General features: G+C 34.5%; 1 pseudogene; it reads left to right on the top strand.

Moving 5' to 3' along the window:
* The window catches only part of LOC149194271 (bifunctional riboflavin biosynthesis protein RIBA 1, chloroplastic pseudogene), a 48,028-nt pseudogene extending 28,767 nt beyond the window's left edge, over positions 1-19,261 (top strand).
* The last annotated feature ends 1,468 nt before the right edge of the window (positions 19,262-20,729 follow it).

Below are 20,729 nucleotides of genomic sequence, written 5' to 3'. Positions count from 1 at the left end.
AGAAACTTTCTCAAATAATAGAAATATAAAATATGATGAAAATAAAACATGGTGTTTACAAATATAAACATTCATTTTAAAATTGTATAGATTTAAATGACTCCGCATCTGCATGTGGATAACATTGTAAGGGATATATATAACTCTTAAGATATTGTACAAAAGATAGGAACTTTCAATTAACTAAAAATAAATGGAATAACTATATGTTCCAAACAAATTATTATTACTGGATAGGTTGGAGACTTCCATTTACTTCCATCGAGGAAGAAGATATATCTCAAGAAATACATAAAGAAAAGAACCAACTATTAAATATTTAGAACCAAAAATTCTAGATATTTTACTTCGAGCACAAAAATCATGTTTACGAAAAATTAACAAACCAAAGGTTTCTATCATGTGACCTAGAAATAGATAGTTAAATGTCCTATGAGTTGCAGGTGTAACTTCATAAGAAACTAGAAACATTGATGGAAAAAGGTAATCCAACTGTGTGCTGAAAATTACCTATAGAAACACAAAATGAACAATAATAGCCATTAATAATTATTTATAATAAAGGCACACATAAAAAAACTAGTAATGAAATAACAATTTAAAAACGGCTTTCATAATTACCTTGGAATGATTATAACCTCGTCTTGTTCCAATTATCAACATAATAATAAATAAATTTAGTATTGATATGGGAAACACTATATGTAATGCGACCACAGAGTCATTATGAATACATATTTAAAAGAAAAATGAAAATAAAAATGTACTAAGAAATTTATATATAACTTTGTCCACAGTAAACAGCTCTTAATCACACGTATTATGTAATTCAATAGGGAAGCAGAAACAAGTCTTTATAAAATTATGGGTAAGAGAAAAACATAAATGTATCAATATAATTTAATAACCAAACCAATACTCATATAAGGTATATATGTATAAAATGGCAATTCGAACTAAACAATTAAAAACCCATTAAAAAAAATAAAATTGTGAATGTGGTTGTATAATTCCTAGAATTAAAGGAAAATTCGTGAAACTCCAAAGGAATTTTAATATATTAAATGAAAGGTGACTAAGACTATAATATTGTTATTCATATTCTGTATAACAAATCGATAATTTATATCCCTAAAAATAGATGGAGACATATAAGAAAGGGTACAAACCCTAAAAAGTGTGCTAAACAATTTTGAAGCCATTATGATAAGCATATTTGAAGGGAAAATATTTGCATATTTACCTAAAACACGTGAAGGCATTGAGATGAACGAAAAAGATACGAAACTTGGAACCTCAACGGTATCTCCAACAAAAATATACCTCAGAGTCTAAATTATCAAAAATAAAAAATAAAAAAGACTTTATTTTGGGAAAATCATAAAAAGACAAGTTTTTAATTAAATTTGCATCAAAATATCACTTGATAGGTATTTCTAATAGAGTGAAAATAAATAATCACTAGTACAAAATAGTTAATTAATTACTAAAAAAACAACTAAAATTTGCATATAAACGATCATTTTTCAGTCGGTGATCAATAGTAGCTAATTCACAGTATCTTATAACGTGAGCAATTTTTAGTCATTTTTAGCCTAGTCATTAATTGGTTGTCTCAATTTTATCGTCTAGTAGTATATTTAGTCATAAATTTAGTCATTAATTGCCACAATTAATGACCAAATATACAACAAAATATATTACTATATGATCGCCCGAGAAAACCAATTAATGAACAAAGAAATATGACCAAAATATTAGTCATGTTATAAGATACTGTAAATTAGCTACTAATAGTCATATATATGCAAATTTTATTCATAGTTTGAAATCAATTAATGACCAGAGAAATATGACTAAATTTTGGTCATGTTATAAGATACTATAAATTAGCTACTAATTGTCATATATATGTAAAATTTAGTCATCATTTGTAGTAATCATTTATTTTTTTTGGTAATTTCATATTCATTATATAAACAACTAATTTAATAGTTTATATTCATTTCACTTGCTTTCATTAATAATCATTATAAATGACTAATTTAGCTGTATATTTATTTTATTTTTGTTCATCATTAATCAATATAACCTACTAATTTAGTAGTTTTATATTGATTTTATGTGTTCATTATTAATTAGCATAAATTAATGAGTATGATTTTGCAACTAAAATTGAAAAAGTCATACAATGTGCATGTTCAATATCAAGTGCACCTATAAATAATTTCAACTACATAAATTATATTATATGAAACATTAAAGTATTACAATATGAGTTTCTAACTTAATATTGGTTGGACTACAATTTACACATGAAATGATGTTTCATCACTTCAAAACATTATCATTGTGTTGCCAAGGCATTAGAGGTGAATTCACCAACTCTGAAGACTTGACCATCAGTTTCTATGTGTGTGTCTTATGTGGAATATTGACTATAAGGGTATCACTAGACCGACTCTCTTGTCTCTCTCTTTTTGGATTTGTCGCTCCAGTGTTATTACTCTCGACATTTTTCTTCAATTCCTGCTTCTTACCATCAATACTAAGTTCATTTTCAGAAAACAAAAGAATATACAATGCAGAGTGTAAGACATTAAATACAATGAACACTAGAATATAAACTAAAGTAGACTATAAAGAGTTTATATGACATATACCTCAACATCAGCAATGTCAAAGCCATTTTGCCCCATACAAGAAAGAAACTCGAACAAGTTTTCTTTAGTAGGGTGATAGTGGCCACTATAATATGGCTAGATCACCTGTGTAAACAAAGAAAATAAAATGTCACCATATAAAATAACATCTTAGTAACTTAGTATTCAACCTTCAAGGAAAGCTTAGGCACAATCATGCCAACTAAGTTACATGTTAAAAAGCTCAAGTTGTAGATAACTTGTGAAAACAAATAATCTAAGGTGTGATGTTTAATTCTTGTCATTTTATTCACAACATTTCATTTTCTAAAGCATGAACTTGGTCAAGTATATAAACAACATGTGCTCAAATAACAACATGAAAGTAAGCTTCTTTTATAGACAATAATTTGTTTAAACACAAAATAGCTATAAGGATTCAAATCAATATCATGTAATACTAACTTCATCTTCAAGCTTTGGTTGTTGTTTAAATGGACATGATACAAAGTATTTTCTATTTCATAGTTAAAGGACAAAACAAAATCAAAATAAACATTCAAAATACAACCAAACAATAAAGAGAGGATATCATGGAATGGAGATTGCAATTATAAAAAATCTGTTTATTTGTCCACCGATGTCTTTTCTGGAATTCCTAAAATGTTTGCTTGCCCAAAAAAACCACGAGGTGAAAGAGTCACAAGATTAAAAACCATAGGAATCCCTACTAGAAAAATTTCCAAAGTTGATGGGTCAAGTGCCTGAAAGATCTCTAACAACAAATGAATCATATCCAAGACATGCTCTACATTCTCTCCCCATCCTTTTTCCAATCACAATTCCTGTAATCCTCCCACAATAAAGTCAAGTAACAATCAAACGAAGGCATTAACATTTGTTTTTATCTTTAATATCTATAAAATATGAATCTGATTTATTTCAGGAACATATTAATTCATATTTAAAGTCTTCCTGACATATGAGGAGGTACCAATCAAGCATGATGTCAGAAAAATTGACCTCAATGATGTCCTTAAACAATTTCTACAATATCAATATTTTTCTTGCTATGATATCTTGGGTAGAAAAAAGAACTTATTTGCAAAAGAAAAATCCATATGTTTCTTATGTTCAAACTCTATATATGGTGTATTCTTAGACAACTTTTTAAGATGTTTCTCCGCCTTTACCAAAGTGAACTGTAGCTTGGTTACACTTTGTATCCTTTCATTCGGCATCAATTTCTGCAAGATAAATGTCACACATTATTCTTTCCCATTTCTCAACATGCTACATATGATAAATTGAAAGTAACATAAAACCAAGAGCAAACCCTTTTCTAACCAAAACAAACAAACAAACAATGCCTCTTGTAAAAATTCATTCTACTATCAGTAGATGATAAGAGAATGGACCATTTTTGCTATTTGACTTTGCCAATTTTTGTTATGAAAGTGTTTGAGCTTCAGAAACCAAAAAATGTGAGGGAACTTATAAATGTGAAAAAAATTATGTTGACCTTTGCATACTTCTTCAAAATGATGTGAGTGATGCCATTTTAAGATGTGGTAAATCTCATAATAATAAATGGCCACATTGGATGCAGAGATTAAATATAAAAACTTGTGGACATGGCATGCATTTTAATAAATTGCATTGCAATGACTACCATGGGCCTCCACAGGTTACAGGTCCTCAGTATGTTATTCTTGATGATGAAAGAGAGATGGCAACGGTAAATATGGGTGGTCCTCATTTGTATAGTGGATATCTTCAAACCAAGATCGTCATCTTAATGAACCTAGGTTCTCACATGGTAAATCTAGATCTGGTCCTCACCTAGTTTCATTCCATCATACATTTTCCAGACTCAATAGGACATAATGGTCCTTCAGCTTATAATAGGGTTTCTTTTGAGGTTATAGATAAAGCTTATCCAAATAAAATATATTTTTGGGCTCCAAGAGCTATGGATCATTTAAATGATAGCAATCATATGTTTTTTCCCAAGATTCAAATGTAGGGATAGATTTTGCAGATTTTACCTGTCCACCAATGTTTTGTCTAGCATTCCTAAAACATTTGCTTGCCCAAAATAACCATGAAGTGAAATAATCGCAACATTAAAAACCATAGGAATCCCTACTAGAAACATTTCCAAAGTCTATGGCTCAAATGCCTCAGCTCCTCTTGTATTGGCAAACCATATAATGTAAAAAGTGAACAACCATAAGCTATTTTGTCTAGCAAAGCCTTCATAGTTGAATTTGGAGGTAGTTCTTGCACATTCATCTATTTAACAATAATAAGAAATCCTCTATTCATGAAATTCATATGATGGTAGAAATTTAAAAAATCATACATAAAAAAATTATGTAAAAGATTGGAAAATGAATTTCAAAACAGGAAGATTGCAAAGCAACTGCATCATAATACGGTGTTTTTAAGAATATCATACTCACTTTATCATCTTCCAACATAATTACAAGGAGACTATCATTTTTTCCACATGGTGGGCTCTATAATTTATCCATAGGTGGGAAACAATATTTATGGGAAGTGACAATAACACCCATAAATCCATTTGGATGCATTGGATTCTAGGTGAGGAAATCATAGCATGGTAGTATTTTCATATCTACAAAACAACCAACATGTTGGGCATTGAAAAGCATATTAATAGCAACCAAAAGTGTCTTATGACCAATCGTTATATAAACATTACTAAATCCCATTATTCTAAAGCTTTAAGAAGTCGAGCCATCATCCTATGAAAAAAATATTATTACATCTTTCACAAATGGTTGTCTCAAGATAAATGAGAAAATATTGTTTTAAGTATATTGTACACCACCCTTTCCATGACATCAGAGGCAATTCAATAATATTTAACTACCTCTTCACTTGTAATAAGAGGAAAAACTTAAGGAATGCCCTAGCTTACACAAATGGCCATTGTGGACTCCCACACAACAGAGTAAGTGGGAAGCATGGGGTTATGGTTGAGGCCTGAGTGTCACTAGTTAAAAAAACACACTAACAACAATAATAATACCTTTCATTGACATGGCAACATTAAATTTTTCCCTGGCTGGCTTTGCCTTCAATGTGAGCAGAGATGTTCACTTCATGGCACAAAAAATTTGAACAAATTCTAAAACACACCTCGCCAACCATGCCTAAATTCATATGTCTTCAAATGAGGTTGGATAGAACCATAATTATCATCCATCAAGAAAACAATATGTCAAAAAAGTAGCAGCCGAAGTTTAGGGATGTTCATGGAAACAATATAGGGTAATGGAATGAAGAGGAAGAATATCCAGATACTAGAGAAGAAGGAAAATAGTTGGATCAAACATCTATTTCCAAGAGGGATGGAACATCCAAAATGTATCCTCGAGAAACATAGATCAGTGGAGATGTGGAAAACTTGAATGGATGAGGATGAATCCAAAAAATGATAGATCTAAGAAAAATACTCTTTCTCAATAGACTCAAAGGGCAATCCACTGGCCGGTGTGGGGGTGGGGGGGGAGGAGGGAATGTGCTTGATCCTGGTGGGCGAATAGAAACAGTTGTGGGTGGGGTCTAGGGAGGCATCAAATAATTGATCAATTGGTTATCATAGGAGATTCTTCTCTTATTATGAGATACATGCCAAATTTATCTAGTCCAATGGTTCTTAATCATGCAAGAATAATCTCTTAAATCAAATGATAGGAAAAAATGTTTGATTTCATTGATTTCTACCATGTGCTAAGAGGACTAAACCAGAAGGTAGATCACTCAACAAATGCAGCATATTTCTTACAAACCAGAAAACTAGCTACAAATGGAAGGAAAAACACTACTCGTTGTCCCTATACCATGAGCTCTAATTATCATTTATTCAAAATTTAGTGTGCAAGATAGAAAATAAATATCATAGTTCATATGTCAATATAAGAAGGGTCCTACAAGCTTGTTGCAAGAATGAGCATCGATATTCCTATATACAAAAGGGTGTGACCATAAAGTACTGGAGAAGATTGTTTTTAACATGACAGTTAGCTCCATAATGGAAAATGTAGATGGAATTGACCTATTGAATTGGTTTTTGTATTGTAATTTATAAATATTATGCAACTTTTCATGTTAGACAGTATATGGAAGGAAGCATGTTAGATCCTTATCCTTCCTTCTCTAGGGATTGGTGTCATACATCAAGAAAGTATATTCATAGGGCAATGACCACGCTGTATTTTAATGGATGGAAGATAAATCATAAGCAAGAATGCAACTCATCAAGATCCACTCCAACTTCAGAATGACAAGCCAGTTGATCTTACAAGATGAGACACAGTGCTCGGTAAACTGAGATGTTAGAAACAGTAACTTACAAAATAATCAAAATACTCAACTATAGACAAATTGTGTAAGGACTCCATGTTCCGTTCAACTATGAATAAATATCTGCTATGGGATTTTTATGACAAAATATTTCACCTTAGTGAAAAGAATTTCACTATTGAATTTCCATGACCTCGGGTCTAGTTTAGAGTCTTACAATCACTAATGCTACCAAACCAAGATCTCAACCATAAACTACTTTTCACAGCCGAAATATAGAGCAGTACATCACATATGCACATATAATAGACAACTTTTTAATTTTTCAACCTAACATTGTTATATTAACAACTTATAATACAACAGTCTAGGGCTCTCGTACTAGGGATAATGGCCCTCATACATCCACTATTACAAGATCAGATACTCTAATCATCTATCTGTCGCATTCTTCCTCAGTTCCTCTCGGTCATACGCTGTACATGCCCGTTCCTTCGACTCCTGATCTACAGCTCCTGCCTCTCTTAATGATCCAAGTCCATCTGGCCACTGAACCTCGACTATCCAATCTGCTCCCTAGTTGTGCCTTCATCCATCATGGCCACAACACATTGATATTCTTGTCAGGTTGTTCACAGCTCCACTTGCGAACAACTGTCAAATTCCCACTATTGCTTCTTAGCTAGTCAGGGACTTCAACCCACTATCGTATTCTTGCGCTACACCGATGAAGACCAATATAGGGCACGGAGGGCTGCCACCTATCACTACAAGATGTCCATCTCCCACAATGAACAATGGCTATGATCACTGCCCATCATCTATTGTAGAAGTACTTCTCCACACACAAGTCTCATGCTCCAAAACTGCTCCTTTGGTTCATCAACCCTTGAGCTCTACACCTACCTCTCTCGCAACTACCTTTGTCCATCAAGGTGTTGCTCACCAAGCTCTAACTTTGACACTATCACACTGTCCTTTGGTAGACCGTAAGTGTCCAATCTCATCCACACTTTGTCTTCTCTCACGCTACCCTCCAAAAGTCCACGAGAGACAAAGTCCATGTTATAGCATCTACTCCTAGTTAGGGCATCCCCACACCTCGGAAACCCTTGCACATGGCTTCCCACAGACTCCACCAATCTGCCACGTGTCCTCACCTAGGACACAATCAATCCATCGTACATGAGTTGATCTGCAAGATACCTTGTTGTTGTCCTCTTGCCTCTTAATCTAATGTGACTATTGTCACCTTGGTTGCTTGGTAGGCCTTCCAACAGTCCGCGTGGGATCCATAAAAAAACTCCTCAGGATTTCTACAATTGGCACATCAAATAGATCCTTACAAGAGTAAACCCTTGAGTCAATACAAATCTAAGCACGATGTTGTTCACCATGCTACACTATCTCAGTGGGATCTGTCACTAGGAAATATGATCAACATATTTTCTCCCTCTCCCTAACTCCCACAATTGCCTTACCCTGATCCAAATTTGGTCAACATCTTTGACCTATAAAGCTCCTCAAAACATTGTTATCCATTGTTTGCACTTGTTGTCCACTACAATTTTAGTTAGGGCATACCATACTGCCCTTAATCCTCCACCCAATTAGTAAGATAAGCCCTGAAGGGCTGCATCTTGCCTTGGAGAAGCACCTCCCATGCCCCGCTGTCCCTTCTAGGATTTTTTCTCCTTAACGATGCTATAAAGACATCTCCATATACTTGCTAAAGCTTGCAGCCTAGAACAACAACTTGTTGTAGTTTTGGCCTTCTCCAAAATAAACTTCAATCAACAATGTTCACTTTTGCCAACATTGCAGCCCTCCAGCCCAAAACATTCGGCCCTTGAACAACCCTTAGAACACACCCAAGACAACCCTAAAACAACCTTACTGTCACCTACAACAAATGGTCCCCACACAGAACTCCATGCTACTCCTTAGGTTCCTAAACGTTGTCCTTTTGGGCCCTTTCTAGCTACGTCTCAGCCTCCTCTAATTTCAGAGCTCTTATTGAGATGTATTTACCACAATGGATACTCCAAATGAGACCTCACGTATCCTATATATATCCTTTCAAGGTCTCCACAAAAACAACTTGAACAAACATGTCTAATTGTGATTTACTTCAAGTCGACCTACTTGAAAAATCCATAATTACCATGTCAACTTCAAAATTCATTTTCTCCCAAACAACAACTTGTATTCAAACAATTTTCAATGTGTTGGAATTGTCTTTATGAGTACTATCATCGTCATCCATCACATGTCGTGAAATCATCATGGTTTTGACCCAAAACATGATGGTTGCCAAAATTTCCAAGCTTGGTCCTCAAGCCCACAAGACCATTTGTGGCACTTTGACCTCCAACCCTCGAATGTTAGGGCTTGGATTACCTCCTGAGCTACAAAAAAATCAACATTCACAGGGGGATAAAAAAATGTAACATGGGAATATTACCATTATCACATAAGTAACCAGTTCCTCTTTTTAGTGAAATATAAATCCAACACAAGGGAGGATTCTCCTGTAGCCTCAAGGAATCCTTAGGCAAGACAAAATCAATTCTAGGGCCTTCTATACTAACTACTTATTACTACAACTTAAACCTAACTTTCAAGGTAAGAAATAAGATGGTTTGTGAGAGAATTTTGCAAATGTTAGCATATAAACCTTTTAAGACCATTTTGGGATGTTTATCAAGTTAGCATAAGTGAAAGAGTAAACCGCAAACACTAAAAATGAAGAAAAGCTTATGGCTATTGCAAAAATTGCAATTAAGATAGTATATTTCAGAACACAAGTTATTACAGCAACAAATAAATTAGCCCTTGAACTTGAATCCAAATGAAAACTAGGGCTAGAAAGAAAAATTACATTATATTTTAATTAACATACAAATTTTGAAATTAAAAGGGCATATAAAAGCCCTAAAATGAAAACTACCTAGCCCTACGAAGGCTGTAAAATAAATCAACAATACAAGATATGATGAATGAGTTTATTTTCAACCATACAAATGCTCAAGTATGATAACAATATTAAACAATTCAGAGAATATTATGGGTCAGTTATTGGACATGTTGTAAGTTCTTTTCAACTCAAAGCAAGTTAGCACAAATTACGTGCATGAAGAGATAGATCTCTGACTTGGGTTTCGATATTGTGGTCTCCCTTGTACAGGATGAACTGTTATGGGCAGCAGCATGGCTTCATGAAGCAACTGAAGACGAATACTACTTGAACTAGATGGTTGACAATGTAGGTCCACTTAGTGGGAAAACGTAGGACATGAATGAATTTAGTTGGGATAATAAATATGCAGGGGTCTAGGTGCTTGCATCTAAAGTCATAGTGCAATATCAATAAATAGACCAATTTTCTAATGGTTGTTTATCTAGTTATAAGTAGTATCTTCCTTTAGCTTACATTGTAGGCTTCATACCAAAGGACAAATTGGGTTGCTCATCAACTCAATCAGTTTGGATCGAAATTGAATGGACAATTAGCATTGTCTCTGGTCTTTGTCGTCATCTTCATCATGGGCTTCCTCAATATAAGAAATGGACTTGTCGAGAAACAATTAGAAGATTTTCAAGGAAGTTTTGGAAATATTAGTTTAGCGACAATGACTACCTGAATTTGGAGAAATTTTTATAAATCAATGAGGCATCAACATTGAAGTTCATTCCACATTTGTAGAAATAGTAGAATAGTCATTAATATTGGTACATCTTCATGGAACTAAAAAAGTTGTGGAAGTTTTGAGATATTTCAATTACTTAACATTGAAGAGGAAAGGAATATACATGTTCTGAAATCCCAACCAATCAAAAATTACTCATTTTGTAGAGTTGTTAGTGGTAAACAATGTGGGGTCAGTTTCAAACCTGTGACTTTGTCATGGCCCACTCAAAGGTTGCTGAGATAGGAGGCCCAAGAGTATTGTTGTTCACATCACAAGGTTGAATATATTGTCAAATACTTCACATTCTGTAATGAGAATGGGTAGAATTTTTTTTCATTTTTATTATTTATAATTGTGATAAAAATGGTAATACTCTTTTCATTTATTTTATTTCTAAAAATAAAAATCAAAATATATGCTTGGAAATGGAGTTTTTGAAGCCCATGTCAAGGGAAACATAAGAGCTTGAGTCATGGAATGAATGTCTACAGTCCTACACATTGTGCTCGACATGACAGAGCTTGAGATGGACCCTATAACATGGATGTTGGTAAACCTTGGGAATTTGACATGCTAAGAGGCTTTCATGGGGATGGTTAGACATATTGGGCATACATATAATGTGACAAGTCGAGACTAGGACTTGGGTGCACACACCATGTAACAAACTGAAACAGGCGTTGTGGATGCACATATCATGTGATGTATCAATATTAGTTTTAGGCCCATACATTGTGTGATAGACCTATATAAGGCTCATCAACACAAATTGTGTGGTAGGAAAGGAATGACCATAATCGAGTAAACAACATGTTCTTAGACAAATGGTCAGAACAACTATGGACTAGGTGGATGAGTGCACTTGATACATGATGAAGAAATCGATATATGTAATGAGAAAGGGGAGAATATTAGTTGTATGAAGTTCCATGGGGGTCATATGGAGGTTGATTAGACAAGTTATGCCTACAGTCTGGTTGTTGTGCAGAGCACATGATGTTGGTGGATGGTAGAATGACTTATATGACAAACCAGGTGGTATTGCAATGAAGCAAGTGACACATAGTTTGACATCAATTTGAAATGATATGCATGTGTCGACATGATGTGTGTGGGAGGATGCAGAAGAAAACTCACTAAGTTGTGGAAATAATGTTTGTTTCCTTTGAAATCAAAACCTCTTGGAAAAAAACTACTCATGGGAAGACAGGTTAGCGTGATTGGTTGAAAAAAAATGAGATATGAACCATATTAAGTGAGAAGGAACCTGCAACATCAAGGGAGATAGTTCTAGTCCAATGATTCTCATAGAAGTGTTTGAAGCATTAAAAACATTAGAGGGTGTTTTGCATAAGGATGAGGCTGAATAGTGTTGGAAAAACAAGGATGTGCCATGGGTTTGCTTCATAGATGAAACAAATTGAAATGGATTGTTAAAAATTTAGAACAATGGATTAGTCTTTGGTTCACAAGTGGCTCTCTCATAAAGGTAGGTTGGTTTTGGTCAATAACATTCTAGAAACTATCCTTATTTTTTAACACTCTTTCCTCAATCCCAAAGAGTGGTAGAAAAAACATCAAAAAACATTGTAATAGTTTCCTCTAGAAAGGGTGCTTAAACTTTAAGAGGTATCATTGGGATGGCTAGGAAAAGATAACAAAAATTAAGGCTATGGGATATTGGGGATTGAAGGATATTTTACCTTTGGGTGTTGATTAATGGCTAAATCTATTCATGTCCTCTAAAATACTTTGGAAAAAATTCTTGTGCAAAATTATATCTCTCTTGGTTCAATTATTGACTAGATCCACTAAGAGCTAAAATGATTTTAGAGAGGTTCTAATCATTGGAAATATTTTTCATTAATGTTCCCTCTTGCAAAGAAATTTCTAGCCTAGAGGGTTGGGAATGGTTCAAAATTAGCTTTGGAAAAGATGCTATTATGTGTTATAGTCAATACATACTTTTGTTAGATAACCTAGTTTGTCACCTACATGAACCCAATTATTTCATGTTAAATCAAATCAACAAACTAAAATCTACAAGTTGATAGTCACAAGGGTGGATCTTTTATAAATATCATGCTTGATTGGGGATTTTATTCCTACTTTGCATACATTTATATGTGAGTTAGAAATGGATCGGTTTATATTAACACAAGACTACAATTCTTTAATCTAGAGTTTGAATGAAGTTGGAGGGGTTTTCAAAACAGAATTAGGATATAAATAAGATTTAAATTTAGAAGTAAATTATAAGTGGTGTTGGTCCAATATTTAGAAGACAATTGCACCAGCTAAAACAAAAATATTGATGTGGCATACTCTTATTGGTAAAATCCTTACTTGCAGTCAATTTCTTAAAGTGGAAATAAGGCCTAGGATATGTCTCCTTTGTAGATCTAGAGAGGAAACCAATAAGAACTTATTTCTCCATTTTTTTTACTCCATTCAAGTCTTAGTAAAATCTGTGCTACAAAACATTTTCCTATTGGCTGTCTATAGCTAATATCCCTATTTCTATTATAAATAAGCTCAGGCAAAAAATGTTCAGCTTCCTATGGAGGAATGGTAAAATAGTAAGAAATGTATTCACCTAGCTTGTTGGGACTCCCTGTCTAATCCAAAAGTCTTGGTGGGTGCAGTTTTAAAGATCTACATTCGTTTGGTAAAGCTTTGGCCCTAAAAATTATGTGGAGAGGCCTATTTGGTGTGCGACTTTGGGGCCAATTTTTGAAGGAAACACATCTAAAAATAATGTTGGTGATGGAAGTTCTTAGAGGAGAATCAAAGAAACTTGTCAAGAGGGGATCCATTATTTGGAAGGCCCTTATTGACTCTCTCCCATTCCTTTTTAACTGGATTTCCTAGAAATTTTGGAATGGTAAGAAAGTGAGCTTAAGAGAGGACCCTTTTATAGGTGGTTCTTGTGTCTTCAAATTATCTTCTGATTTGATCCAATGCTTAAATGAAAAATGCCTCTTCTCCCTCCATAATGGTAAAGAATTGTCTTTGCTCTATATTCTAAGAAATATTGTTTGAGTTATGCTAAGTTGGTACTGGATGGTTCTTTGGCAGAGGAGTGGAAATATTTCATTAAGGATCTAAATTATCAGTGGGTTCTATTTAAGTAACTCCAAGGACTTCCAAGTTTGGAGATGTATTACTCCTTAGGTAAGGAAATGGTTGGTCTTGCTTAATATGATGCAATAGCCCATTCTGCAATGGTCCAAGATTCGAGTTGGTGGAACAAATTTATTTGGAAAGGGAATATTCCAAACAACCTAAAATGATTCACCTTTCTTGTTCTTCAAGACAAAGTTCTAACCTAGGAGAACCTGCAAAAAGGATTCCTCACTAGACCAAACTATTGTTTCCTATGAAAATAGTTCGATGAATTTTTTGATCATATTTTTATTTGTTGTCCTACTATTAAGAAAATTTCACGTGCAGCTCTTCTGGTTTTGGGCATTAAGGAAAATCTGAATTAGATCTACTTTGAGGTCCTTCTTCTTCATTGGGGGGAGAAGTATAAAACATTTTTCACTCTACCTATTTCTGTTGCCTGGGGTATTTGGTTGCTCAAGAACATGGTAAACTTCCAAAATGTGAGTATTTTCATTCTTCTTCAATCTTCTAAGATGTTTTCTCTCTACAGGGAATATTTCTCTCTTCAAACTAGAAAATTATGAGATGTGTTGGGTGTGGAGCCTGATTATCTTCTTTATTTAGAGGTATCGCCACATTTGACCACAGTTCGTAACATTGCTGCCCGTAAAATATATGTTGAAGGGGGGGTCCAGCGGGGGCGTTTGCGACCTTTGGGAGCCCCCCCCCTGGCAGGGGGATCGGGGGTAGCACCTCCAACCCCTGGCAGGGGGATCGGGGGTAGCACCTCCAAAGCTAAAAATATATGTAAAATTGCCTTGCAAAATGTTGTAATTTCATAGTCAATCTGAGTTGTTCATTAGGTGGAGATATGAGATATGATGGTAGAAGTTATGTATAATTTAGGGTTTTTTGCCCTAGAAGGCAACCCCTTGCTATATATGAGGCAATTGTATTGGGTCTATGTAGATCTGTATTCTGAGTGAGAAAGAGAGAGGATATTGTGTGATAGCAAAGAGGGAATCACACTCGATCTATTGTAGGTTGTATCTCTTCAATTTGCTGGATAATATAAAAAGGAAGGATTGGTTGTTCTACATGGACGTAGCCAAAATTGGGTGAACCACGTATATCTGTGTCTCTCTTGTTTTATGTGTTTTCTGTGTTTGTATTTCTGCAATATACTTTATGTGTTCTGTTTCTCTATAATATATAATTTTCTAACAAGATGGATCGAATTTCCTAGCATCTCACATGACCCCGCTGATTGAGTTCTTCAATGGAGATTCTCAAGGAAACATCTGCGAAGAGGGAGGGGAGGGTAGGATTATTCTGTCAAGGAATACATTTATCCATTTCAAAAATTTCATAGGATATGCATCCAATACCAAATTTTAACTTATATTAAATCAGCCTCCCTATTTTATTTTATTTTTAACTTGCATCACCCTAAACCCTCAAAGGATTACAAAAGCAACATAGTCCTCATAGTCCACACAAAAAATTGACTTGCTGGGGCACTTGAAAGGGCAGAAACATTCAACAAATAATCCATCACATAATTAATCCACTTCTTGTTAAGATTTTGGTAAACAACAAGCCCCTGGAAGATATCAGTAGGTTCAATAATTTTGTTTGTTATCATTTGCCATCCTCAAGATAACTTATGGATGGAATTTCCAGATAGGGTTCAGTTGGCACCCATAGCACCTGCAGGTCTTGTGTTCCCCTTGGACATTCCATCAAAGAGTAGTTCTAGAAGGGTATGGATAAAATAACTTCTTGGAGGGACACAAGATATCCAAACTCGTGGGGCTTTGGAGCCTCGCATTTGAAATATTTAGAGTCAATGGACCTATATTTTCCCATTAAAAATTGGATTTTAACAACTTTGTCTAGATGGACATGGAATACCTCAAGGCTTGGGTCCTTAGATCCAATCATCCATCAAAAGGATTTAGAGAATACAGACCTATCTCTTCCTTTTAAAATTAGATTTATTTTGTCAGGAAGGTTGAAAAAAAAGATAAATTTGTGGTGCTACAATTTCTAGAAGAACTAGTTCTTTTTAGATAAAAAATCCAGAAAAATTTCCCTATCATGTTATAGTAGTATAAGAGCAGAAGTCCTGCCATCCTGAATGGTATGTGAAAATGGAACTACCGCAATAATTTTTTTGGTAAAAGTATGCAAAGTTTTGGGAACAAGAAGTAGTGTCTTGGAAGAGGCTAGAAGAGTGCAACAAGGAAAATGGATCCGAAGATTAGAAGAATTCAACAAAAATTCCACAACTGAAGCAAAGGCAAAGGCATAGTCGTGGCTATATAAGAAGCAGACAAGTGGCCATAAGGACCAAGGATGCCATAAGTTGGGTGACCAAGGTTCTTGTAGCCCATACAAGGATTCTGATTTTTGAAATAAAATGGTTCAAATGTCTTTACCCACATAAGATGTGAACTCTTTTAAAGATGGTGAAAGTTTGTTTGAAAATTCAACAAATATTATTTATTTTGAAACAAATCCTTAGCTTGTAAGAGAAATTGTAAAGCATAACAAGATAACAATCCAAGTGTCAGAAAATCCAGAAAAAGTAGCAAAAACAGAACAACAAAATGCAGAAGTTTTGGGTGCAATCCTAGTTGAAAAGACCCATGTTCCAGAAAGAAAACAATTAACTCCCACTAAGGGAAAATTTACAAAGTTTCATCAACCAAAATTAGGATTTCCTAAGAAATAGAATATGGAAACTGATTTGAATCATGTAAATGGTATTGGATTGGATTTTGAACAAGAGAAATGCCCACGATGTCATTCAACTAAATGAAAATCTATAGATAAAGTAAAATCTCCATAGTGGAAATAATGAGGAAGGTCTAAATAAGACTTTGGTCAAGCGTGTCTCAAAACTTGATAAGAAGAAATTAGCAACAACAACATTGTCCAATGAAACCTTTACTAGTCTGCAATGAAGGAAACAACACTATTCTGTGAAGAATGCCTTAGTGTTTTTTAGCAAAGTTTGGTGTGGGCTTTGTAAATCTGACCTATTTATTTTTAAATTACACCTTTTTTTTTAAAACTGTAGAAATTCAACGTATGTTGAAAGAAAATTTACAGTGGATGAGGATGATCATTTGAAGTATGAACCAACCAATAGATCTCCTTTAGTTTTCCAAAGAGACTGTACCCTGAATAATTGCAGTCCACTCTTGAAATATTCAAATTGAAAGCAAACGGAGCTATATCTATCATTACTATTATTCCCACCTGAAGGGGTAGATGACCTTATTTCTAGTGAAGGGGACATCTCAGTTGAATTTTTAGCTTTATATGGAAAATTTTCTAATTTCCTTCACGACCTTTGAGGTTTTCTTTGGAATAAGATGCAGCAGAGTAGAGGAAGCCTTAATACATATGCACCATAGACATTATCTTCTATTTGCATTCAAATTGAAGCTCCTCTCCACATGCATATAAAAGACCCTGAGCAATTGCTGCATGTATGTGGACAATATGGAATCAATCAATTTCAAGAGAAGAATAACAGAAGCCTTATTTTGCAGAAGGAACCCCAAAATCCCACTGTTGAATCAGTACTCATGGCCTCTAAAATTTTCTATGGTGTATATCCCTTCGAGAATTTCATTATCATAAATGCAGAATTTTATGAGGACTTTCAAGACAAGCCTCTTCCATTAGGTGATCTGCCTAAAACACATATGCAACTAGAATCACTTTTAAGACCCACACTTATCTGACTCGACAGGCCAATTATTTTTAAAGATAATCCTTTCCATAGTTTGACATGTGTTTCTAATCTTGAATGCTTTCTTGAAGTACTTTCAGGTAATGAATCTAGGAGGAGCCTATGAAAGAAGTGAAATTTTTTAGGGGCAATAGCACCCCTGTTAAGAGTGAAAAGAGAAAGGATACGATTTTCATTGTTCCGGCTAATGACACTTGTGAAGAGCATAAGGTCAGAAGGAACAAAATTGTTAGATAATATCTTAAAATAAGATTTGGGGATGCAGTGCAGGCTCATGAATGCTAATATGTTATACATGGGAATCATGTGTATATTTTGCCTATATATGAACCTGCTATTTTTATGTTACATACAGAGAGTCCATCTAGTAACCTTGAACAAAGACTAGTTGTTGTTTCTTTCGTTAGAGACCCAAAATATTTGTTGGCGAGAAAAATTAATAGTGTCCTTACAACTTTACTTGATATGCCTGCTATGGCAACTTGGGAGGAAACTGGTAATAATCACAAGCTATACGATTGTTTAAAGAAATACGATGAGAAGACGGGACAAATTCACCTAGGTGTTGCAATGAATCCAAACATAACAAAAATTAAGTGTCGAGTAAGCTCCAACCCAACACATCTTGCAACTCCATGAAAACTCATGTGTATGTTAGTGTCATAAAAAAATATGACTATTAAAAAATAATCAAATAAAAGGGATAATACAAAAGTGAAGAATATAGAACTTTACACTAAAGTGAAAACTATAACTAGCTTGAATCAACTGCAAAAATCATCTTCCATAAAGGAAGAAGTCCTAAGAAGGCTTGAATTGCCACTTATGGTACTGGACAAAGGAAATGAATAGAAGATTCTTATTACATTCAGAATATCTATGGATGCAAAAGAGGGTACAACTACTGAGGTAGCAACAAAAGACAGGGCAAAGACAATTTTGGCCCTCACATATCCATATTCTAAACCTGGTGATTTTAGGAAACCTAGTCATACCTTGCCTCTGAAATATAGAGAATGGGGAGTCCTACAGAGATCTAGTCATACATAAGCATCTGCATATCTATCAACATTAGCAAGATTAAATCCTACTGCAGTTCTTTATGAAATAGTTGATGATGATGGTTCAATGTCTCACTTACCAAGGTTGCAAAATTTGCAAAGGAGCATAATTTACCACTTATATCCATTTCAGATCTTGTTAGGTACAGGAAGAAATGTGAAAAGTTGGTTGAACTAAGTGCTATTGTTAGGTTTCCTACAATGTCGGGACCATTTCAGGGATATTTCTACAGTTCAAAGTTGGATGGCATGGAACATATCTCCATGGTAAAGAGTAACATGGGTGATGGACTAGATGTATTGGTGAGGGTTCATTCTGAATGTCTCACAGGAGATATCTTTGGGTCGGCTAGGTGTGACTATGAAAACTAACTGGCACAAATTATGCCACAGATTTAGCTAGTTGGGAGAGGAGTGTTGGTCTACTTGTATGATCATGAGGATAGTAGTATTGGTTTGGGACACAAAATGTGAGCTTACAATCTTCACGATGAAAGTCATGATACTGTTTAAGCTAATGTGAAATTTGTTGGCTGCTTGTTCATTCCCATGAATAACAATGCTAAGGAATCTAAAAAGCAACCCAACCTTCACATGTTTCTTAGCAGATTGAACAAGAGGAGCATCAAATGTTTTTACAAATGCAGGTTCTCTTAGTGCTTTTGATATGGCATCCTCCACAACTGCTTGAGATGGTTGGTCATCATATATGAACAAGGTTTTCATGATTATATCAACTAATAGTCTATTGGTAGCTACTAGGAACCCTCGAGTCTATTGGTAGTTTTTTCTCTGTCATAATATTTATAAAGATGAGGCCTTCATTACATGTGCGAAAGTTTATATTGATATGGACATGGGAAAGAGCTTGCCAAGTGTGATTCACTTGAGACATGTACTATTTTGTACAAACATACTCTAAGCACTAGTGACATAATAAAAAAGTTTGAAGTAATTCGAAGGGAATTAAAGAAAATATCTAGAGAAGTGAAGACCATGAGATAAAATGGGAAGTAAAAAACACAGAGAGGAGGAAAAAACAAAGGAAAGAAGAATGCAAAAACATGAAACCTTGGAAAGACCACTTAATTCCACTGAAATTCAAACAACTAAAGAAATAAAAAATACTCCTTCCAAAAAGGAAAGGGACAGTAAGGATATCTGTACACATGGTAAGAGGTAGTGGTAAGTTGTGGCTTCACCAAGAGTATGAGGTTTCTATCAATAATAATGATAATAGACTGTGTAGAAAAATAGAGAAATATGATATGTCCAACAGTCTGTTGCAGATTAGAATCGAAACTAGGTGCAAATACTAGGTGATTTTGAAAGGGTAAATACACTTCAACAACTGCAACTTGGCCAAAAGGAAGGACTGTTGTAATCGATTTTTTACACTACCCAGAATTATGTTCCTTACACTTCCTGTACAAACACCCATAAAGATTGTCAAGGGTGCATATCCCTTTGCACACTAATTTTCCAAATGCCCTGTTTTAGAGAAGATCTTACAATTCAAAGAGACGTTTTCATATTCAAATATCCCTCTCCCACAAATAGTCGTTTAGCTTCAAGTGCAGTTAAAGTAGGTAAAGGTTAAGTCCGTCTTAAAATCCACACCCAATCTGGTGTATAAGAGGTTGCTTCGTTCTATTGTCAGCTTTGGTGGCATCAAATAAGAACCTAGAGTTTTGCACCCAAGAAAATACACATTCATGCCAAGGCTCTAGTAGTAGGCCAGAGAGGCTAACCCACACTGTGACAGAATATGACAAATCTTCAAAGTGATAAAAAATCAAGCTATATAGTGTCATAAACAAACCTAACTAACCAATCCTATCATCCATGGATGCTCTTCAAATGGTAAGCCTCTGCCTATAAGATTTGAGAATAAAAATAATCAATATTCCATTGGGATAACTCTTAATGCTACACAATTTTTACAGGGTTTTTCGTTAAATTTGATCCATTTAGACACTATATCAAAAAAAAATTGGAATAACTAACACACCTATGAGAATTTATCCCATAGACTAATTGTTATCTTGGGAACATGGGATTAACTATTTCTTAAAATTGGAAACTAGGGCCAAACTCCATGTGGGTCATCTTATTTATGGAAGCT

This window comes from Pinus tabuliformis, chromosome 2_2 (assembly GCF_031772625.1).
Source record: "Pinus tabuliformis cultivar Carrire ecotype Pingquan chromosome 2_2, CPIR1, whole genome shotgun sequence".
NCBI classification, from domain to species: domain Eukaryota; kingdom Viridiplantae; phylum Streptophyta; class Pinopsida; order Pinales; family Pinaceae; genus Pinus; species Pinus tabuliformis.
Note: the sequence above shows the minus strand (reverse complement) of the source record. Positions and strands in the feature narration are given on the sequence as shown.